Here is an 8,160-nt window from a genome sequence, read left to right as displayed (position 1 = left end):
TAAAATTAAATAAAAAAAATCTTACCTACACTGAGCAATCTAGACATGACTCAGAATTTCAATCACATTCAATGCAGAAAAGTAATTGGATAGGGTCAAGTTTGGAGTCATGTTTTTAAAATTTATGAAACTTTTGACTTTCATCTTAAATGCTGCCAGTGACTCTGATGGTCACAACTTCAATCTCAGGAATCTCAACAGAGAACTATTTGTCGAGGTGTTATGGTGATAATCACTATTGAATATGTTGACTAAGATTCTTCAAAAAGTTTGAAGAAAGCTATCCTCTTCATTTGAAAAAATGGCAATGAAAATGAAAAAAAAAACATAGATCATATCTGAGTATATTTAGAAAAATATCAAAATTTATATTTTGAATAATGTTTACTCTTGTGAAAATAACATATTTCTCCCTTACTAAATGTATTCACATAGATATAAACAAATTCATTGTAACCTTGCAAACTAAAACGTTAGTTTTATATTAAATTGACTTTTTTATAGTTGCATAACTTACTTTCCATTAGGCAATTTTATTTATGAGCTTAGTAATTTACTCTTTATACATAGAGACTCAAAACGATATGGTTTCAGTCATGTAAACAATCATACATTTTAACATACATTGATATAATAAAAGGATATTGTAGATTCCTTGGAAATGCCTCCCCATAGTCTCTTATATTTCAACATCGAGTTCCCAGTTTGTAGAATTAGGATGTGTGTTCTTCTTAGAGAACGTGAGTTGAACATAAGCTTTTTGGTTTCAAAACCTCACACCATGCCTAGTCTCAATTTTATCTGCCTCCTGCCTATAGGACAAAATGCAAGCTCTATGCCTACCACCATATTTCCTGCCATCATGGTCATGAACTAACCCTCAGAAATTATAAGCAAGTCCCCAGATTAATGCTTTAACAAGCTGTCTTGATCATATTTTTTTCACAGAAATAGAAGAGTAAGTAAGACCTGTGGGGACATTGTAACAATAGCTATAATTGTGTACTAGTATTTCTGTGTTATTTTAAAAATGCATTTACCCTGAGTTTCTACTTCTATGAAGATATTGTGCACTAGTATTTCTATGCCATTTAAATAATGCCTTACCCTGAATTTTCTACTTCTCTGGAGATATTTAAAGTTCAAAGTGTTCTTTTCTCAATGTGATGGGTGTTTGCTGATTTGTACCAAGCCACACATGTAAATTTAGAGTACACAAACAATGTGAAAAGCTGTTTTAGATTATCATTTTAAATTAAAATTATATCTGCAAAACAAGATTTTGCATATCGGAATCATTCAAAATATGTCTATAATAAAACTATAACTGCATGTGGAGGTTTCAAATGAAAAAAGTAAAATGAGTTTCGAGTGTGATAGGAGGTTCACCTAAATTTTGATATCAAAACTTATATGATACATTTATAGTACATGTGTCTTATATTTTGACATACAGCATCATTATCCTTTCTAATATTTGTGTTTCTACAGAGAAAAAGCATGTTATTTTTCTCGTTCATTCTTTTCTAGCTGGTTTTACTCAAGAACATTTAGCAGGCATATAAACTGAGCAGTCCCCATAAAATAACTCTTTCCTGTTACAGCTTTGAAGTACTATTACTGGACTGTTACTAATACTACATAGAAAAGATCTGAACTCTGGGAATTTAAGTTCAATTTAACTTTCCAAAGCAATAGAAACTTTTTTTATATAAAAATCCTCAAAAAGTATGATATCTCAAGTGTTTAACAAAGTTTAAAGTAAAATTTAAAACAAAGGCTAAATTAATTTCTAAATGATTTTTGTTACTTATGATGATATTTGACCTGAGACATATAGTTTAAGTTTTAAGATTATTTTTAAAATATTCAGGCCTTAGAAAAACCTGTGAACTGTTTTCTCATAGTATTTCTAGAGATTGTGATAACATGGTTAGGTGTTATATCTCATTTCCTACAGGAAGAAATCAAATTCAAGTAGTTCCATTGAATCTTGCTTTAAAAAACAATATCTCAGAAATTTTTGAAGGAGTGAAATACAGATATTAAATTATATGATCCAGAGGCTTTGGAGTAAGTGGTTTTATAGAAAATCCAGGCAGATGTTATAGTACTCTCTAGCTTCTCTTCTGTAAGTTTACATACAGTTGTGAAGCATACCCTAAGCTATTCAGTTTATGCATGGACTGACAGCTTGTGTGTATCAGAGTCTAGGAGTTCAAGAGAAATAGCTTGCCAATCACCATACATATGCCGGAATGCACTGAGCTTATACTGATTTTTACGCAAAAATGCAAATTAATGTTGAGTTTCCCTGAAATTACAAAATAAGTTATATAGAGAACACAGCATTAGACCTCAAATATAAATATGTCACTCTATTATAAATTGGTTTCACAGCATAATTTCTTAAAATACCTCAATTTTCCCAGTTCTAATACTATAAACTAGTTGGTGTTTCCCATGACAATTTATATGCTCTACTTAAAACATTGTTTCAAACTAAAACAATAAACAAGTAAAATTATATGACTTCTTAGAACATAGCTCTTAACTTGAAGATATGTATTAGTGTAATCCAGCATTCAGAAATCAAGCACAGGCAGATCTTTGTGAGCTGAGGACAGTGGAATCTACAGAGTTAGTTCTATGACAGCCAAGGCTACACAAAGGTATTTTGAAAAACCAAACAAATAAAAAATATTTCCTTATGCATTATGGACAACTAAAAATAATTTATATACAAATACTTGCTCCAGCAGACAATATTTTCAGTCTACCTGAAGTGAATGTAAATATTGCTAAGCTAACTTGGGAAAAAAAAAAAACCCTAAGTCCTGAATTATATTGCCAATGTTTCCATGGAGATTAAAGAAAATATAACTGTTCAACTCAAACAATTAGAGAGAGGCTAAGTATCATATATCACATGTAAAGTGAGGACTGCATACTTTAGAAATTGAATTGTTATTTATATGCATCCATATGGATGTGTATTTAATGTGCATTCTAAAACAGATTATGTGCTGTCCCTATATTTACCCCAAGAAAACAAAAGCACATTTTGTGTTTGAATGAGCAGTACACATTCTGACATCAGTTAAGGTTATTGAATATCAGAATTGAACATCACTAATCAATTATTTGACTTAAAATGAAAACAATAATTATTTTATGAATTTGAATCAAGTACTTTATTTTTTTAAAATTTTTTAAAGATTTATTTATTGTTATATGTAAGTACACTGTAGCTGTGTTCAGATACACCAGAAGAGGACGTCAGATCTCATTATAGATGGTTGTGAGCCACCATGTGGTTATTGGGATTTGAACTCAGGACCTTCGGAAGAACAGTCAGTGCTCTTACCTATTAAGCCATCTCACCAGCCCTGAGTCAAGTACTGTAAAATGGGGGCAATCAGTAAGAATTAAGGTGAACAGTTGAAAGGTCAAAAAAACTAATCTGTGCAAATTGTGTGTAATATCTTATTCATATGCTTTTTTTTCTTTTTAGCCCCTTTCCTACACTTTTAACTCAAAAATCTCATAGTGCCAGTTGTTCTAAATCAACAACTCTCACAGAATCTACTCCTGTTTTCCTAAGATGAGTGTAATAGTGTCACAGAATTCATTTTTCTTTTATTGGCTCCTATTATATTATAACAAGGCAATAACAGTTCAAAATAATTAATATATAAGATAAAAACTATGTTTATAATCTTATTTCCTTTTTAATATATACATTTATTATTGTGGCTACTGGGAAAATTAGGTATGTGGGACTGAAAGTCATAAATAACTGACCGTGAGTCAGGAAAATTAATGAAAATGTCAAAGGAAAATCTTAAAAGACAGTGCTCAAGAATTAAAAGTAGAAAATACCAAACTGTAAAGCATGTTTTTAAAGAAGACCATGGTCAAAGAGATCATTGCAAGACACATGATATACCCAGAAGACAGAGTCTCGTTGCATTCCTCCCTAAATTCCAGGTTTTTCTGCTTCCTCTTCTGCAGCATTCCCTGTATGTTGCAGGACATTTCAGAAATGCAACACATAGTAGAACTCATGACTCCGGCTGCATATGTAAAAGATTTTTATACTGTAAAGTGTGATGGCTTCACAACCTTATGTGTCTTGTGTATTAAAAAAAATTAATTTGTATAAATAGGCAATTTGGGGATGTGTCACATATTCGCCTGTTGAGATTTCATTTAAAGAACTAAAAGTAGGAAGCTACACTAAAAATTGAGAAAAACCTGAGCAAAGGAAAGGGCTATAGATAAAAAAATCATGTGTGATGAGAAACATAAACCATATGAGAAAGGGGTATCACCAGCCAACTTCTATAAAAATGAGCAAATTGATGAAAATGTTCCATTTTATACAATATAAGAAAATGTATATATTCATTTTTAGTAAATAGTAAGAAAGAATTTGGAATTAAAGCACTTTATTGGATATTCAGAGATAGAATATTTATAGACAGATGATTTTGGCAGTAAAGGGAATAACATATTGAATGTTAATTCTTTTAATGTTGATTTATTTAAAAATTCAACTGTAGTGGCTAAGACATGCTAAGGTAGTTGAGATAACATACAGAAAAACAGCTGAAGCATGATCAAATATTAGTTGACATAGGCAATATTATGGCAACTTATAAATTTAAAATATAAGAGTAGAAATTCTTTTAGAGCAAAAAATAACAATGCTATCAGTGAATCATGAAAGAATATGACAGAAAGGAATAAGCCCCATGAATTAAAATGAATAATAAAGTTATCAATGTTAGTTTTGAGTAACTAATGAGAGGAAAATATTATGAAATTTGAAAAGAACAAAAATCACATGTATAGATGACATGGTAGTATATATGGGAAAATGTAAAATGGCTTAATTTTTAAATTAATGAAGTAATGGTGGGAAATAACATCAACATTGGTACAGAAACAGACAGAGAGATCAACAAAATAGAATTGAAGACTCAGAATTAAACCTACACACCTATAGTCACAATATCTTTGACAAAGAAGACAAAATCATCCAGTGGAAAAAGACAGCATATTAAACAAATGGGGCTGGCTCAAGTGGTGGTCAGTATGTATAAGAATGCAAATTATCTTTTCTTATCTCCTTGCACAAAGCAAGGATGTACTTTTGGGTCTAAGTTACCTCATTCAGGATATTTTCTAGTTCTATACATTTGCCTGGAAAACTTAGGATGTCCTACTTCTTAATAGCTGACTAGTATTCCATTGTGTAAATGAACCACATTTTCTGTATCCATTCATCTGTCGCAGGACATCTGGGTTGTCACCCACCTCTGGCTATCACAAATAAGGCTACTATGAACATAGTGGAACACGTGTCCCAGTGGTATGGTAGAGCATCTTTTGGGTATATTCTCAAGAGTGGTATAGTTGAGTCTTCAGGTAGATCTATTCCAAATTTCTGAGGAACCTCCAGATTGATTTCAAGAGTGGTTGTACCAGTTTGCAATCCCACCAGCAATGGGGAAGGGTTCCTTTCTCCACAACCTTACCAACATGTGCTGTAACCTGAGGTTGTGATCTTAGCCATTCTGATTAACGTAAGGTGGAATCTCAGGGTCGTTTTGATTTGCATCTCTCAGATCACTAAGGACTTTGAACATATCTTTAGGTGCTTCTCATCCATTCGAGATTCCCCAGTTGTGAATTCTCAGTTTAGTCTATACCCCATTTCATTAGTTCAGAGAGACAGAGAGAAAGATAATGAAATTTGCAGGAAAATGAAAAATCATCTTCCCTTCCACCCCATCCTTTCTCCTGGAGCAGACTCTTAGCTGGTTTGCTCCAATGAAGACACCATATCCTGAACCATCTTAAAGGACCCATTGAACTCAGAGCAGTTGAGGATCAGCTGCACTAAGAGCAGTTGGACAACATCTTGACTGCTCCACTGAAAACCCAACAGTCTGAAGCACTCCCAGGAGATCTATTGCAGCTTCTATTGAGAAACAGATCAGCAGCTTCTCTGTCCCCGAGAACAGTCCCTAGTTGGAAGGACTCACAAGTGGTCTGCTGCAGTCAAGGCTTCAGGCCTACCAGGAGACCTTAATCAACCCAGGGACAAAAGAGGCAGACCCCAGACAGTCATCCAGACCAACAAACACCAGGGATATCCAGCTGGCAAAAGGCAAGTGCAAGATTACAAGCAAGAGAGGAATCATCAGAACTCAGTTCTCTTACCATAGCAAGCCCTGACAACAACACACCTAAAAAATGATTAATTACTGATTAATGTGCGAGGGTCCAGTATATGTTGGTGGTGCCTCAGATGGGCTGGTAGTCCTAGGTTCTATAATGAGGAGACTGAGAAAGCCATAAATAGCAATCGAGTAAGCAACACTCTTCACTGGGCTCTGCATCAGTTCCTGCTTTCAGGTTCCTGCCCTAGTAAGTTCCTGTCCTGACTTCCTTCAGTGATGAACAGTGATGTGGTAACCTAGGCCAAATAAACTCTGTCTTTCCCATGTTGCTTTTGGACATGATGTTTCATAGAAAAAAAATAAGTATAACTAAGGTAACCTTTAAACTAAATATTTAATATATTATATACTAATGCTTGAAATTTAAGGAACAAGAGTATTGAGTACTTCATTTAGTGTTTATATAGGGTCAAGTAATTATCACAAGCTTCAAGACTCAGATAAGAAGTGGTTAAAATATTAATCTTATATTCTCCCCACATATAGAACAGATTTGTTAAATTATTGTTATTACAAAATTAGATGTTTATATTTTGTTCTACAAATTAGTTTTATTTCATTTTATTTCAAAAATTTGGAAATTAAAATAGGATATATATAATTGACATTAAATGTAGTATTGTACATAATCACATTTAAATCATAATGAAAAATAATCTGTGCTCATATAAGATTTTTTTAATTCCATCTATTTTTCTGAGTGACACTTAAATACCTGATTTATCTGGTCTTTTAAAATTCATGAAATAATATGAAGTATAAATATGATTACAAATTTATAAAATTTAATTTCCTTAAGGATAAAAATATAGAGTAGAAACTCAATTTAAAGGAGTTTTAATTCATGACACAGGTGCTTTGACAAGGGAACACACCCAAATATCTTCTATGTCAGTGATCTGTCAAGAGCTTTAATCCGTTTGACTGGAATACAATCATGCCCTTTGTACTCACTTCTAATTCCTAACACTGAAGATAAAGTTAGTTTGTAGAGGGAAGCAGCTATGATTGAAAGTGACCTCAATTTGTGGGGCAGACAAAGTGACAAATCAGAGAAAGATTTGACAGAATGAGTCAGAGATAGGATATGCGCACTCTCAGAGGGGAAAAAAAAGGAAAAAGAAGTCAACTTAAGTGGGCAGTACAGGGAGAGAAAGCAGAAAGTTTTATCAGTTCATTCAGTGTGGTTTGTGCAGTGAGGTTGAGTTCAGTTGAGTTTCTTCTAGAATTCAGTGCATGTCAGCAGAAATAGTTAAAGTCAGAGAATCAGAAAGAGCCAGGAGATTAAAACTAATGGCTAAAGTTAGTTTGAGGACAAAAGAGCAATTCAGTGAGAAGCTGAGAGAAGCCAGTATAAGTAGGTTAGCTTGGAGAGGAATTCGAGACAGAATAGCTGAGTGAAACCAGCTAGGCAGAGTTTAGAAAGAACTAGGAAGTGTGAGCATATTCAGCAATAAGCCTCCAAGTTGACAATATCAAATCTATATCAGGTGAACAAAATATACATTTACATTTCAACAGTTTACCTAAATTTCAGTCAATTTTAGGAAGAATAAAGGGTAGATCATATATAAGAAAGCATATAATAGTGAATTACAGCTTGGATAATAACAAGAAATGCAATGCATCTGTGTTTATAGGAGCCATTTATTGGTTTCGTTCCTGGTATATATTAATTTGGTTATTTGTTATATTCCAAGTTCAAATATTCATAAATAAGTCATTGAATTTATGCCATCTATAATCACTCTATGGTATCTTAACTGTGCCCCAGTAGATAGACTTGTATCAAGGAATTCTTGGGCCATGCTAATTGGAATTGGTGGATAATTTAGAACAACAAGAAAAATGCATAAAGTTGAAAGAAGGATACAGGGTGAGAGGTAAATCAGGGAAGGGAAGGGGATAA

This window comes from Mastomys coucha, unplaced genomic scaffold (genome assembly GCF_008632895.1).
Source record: "Mastomys coucha isolate ucsf_1 unplaced genomic scaffold, UCSF_Mcou_1 pScaffold7, whole genome shotgun sequence".
Taxonomy (NCBI): Eukaryota; Metazoa; Chordata; class Mammalia; order Rodentia; family Muridae; genus Mastomys; species Mastomys coucha.
This window is presented reverse-complemented; position numbering follows the sequence as displayed.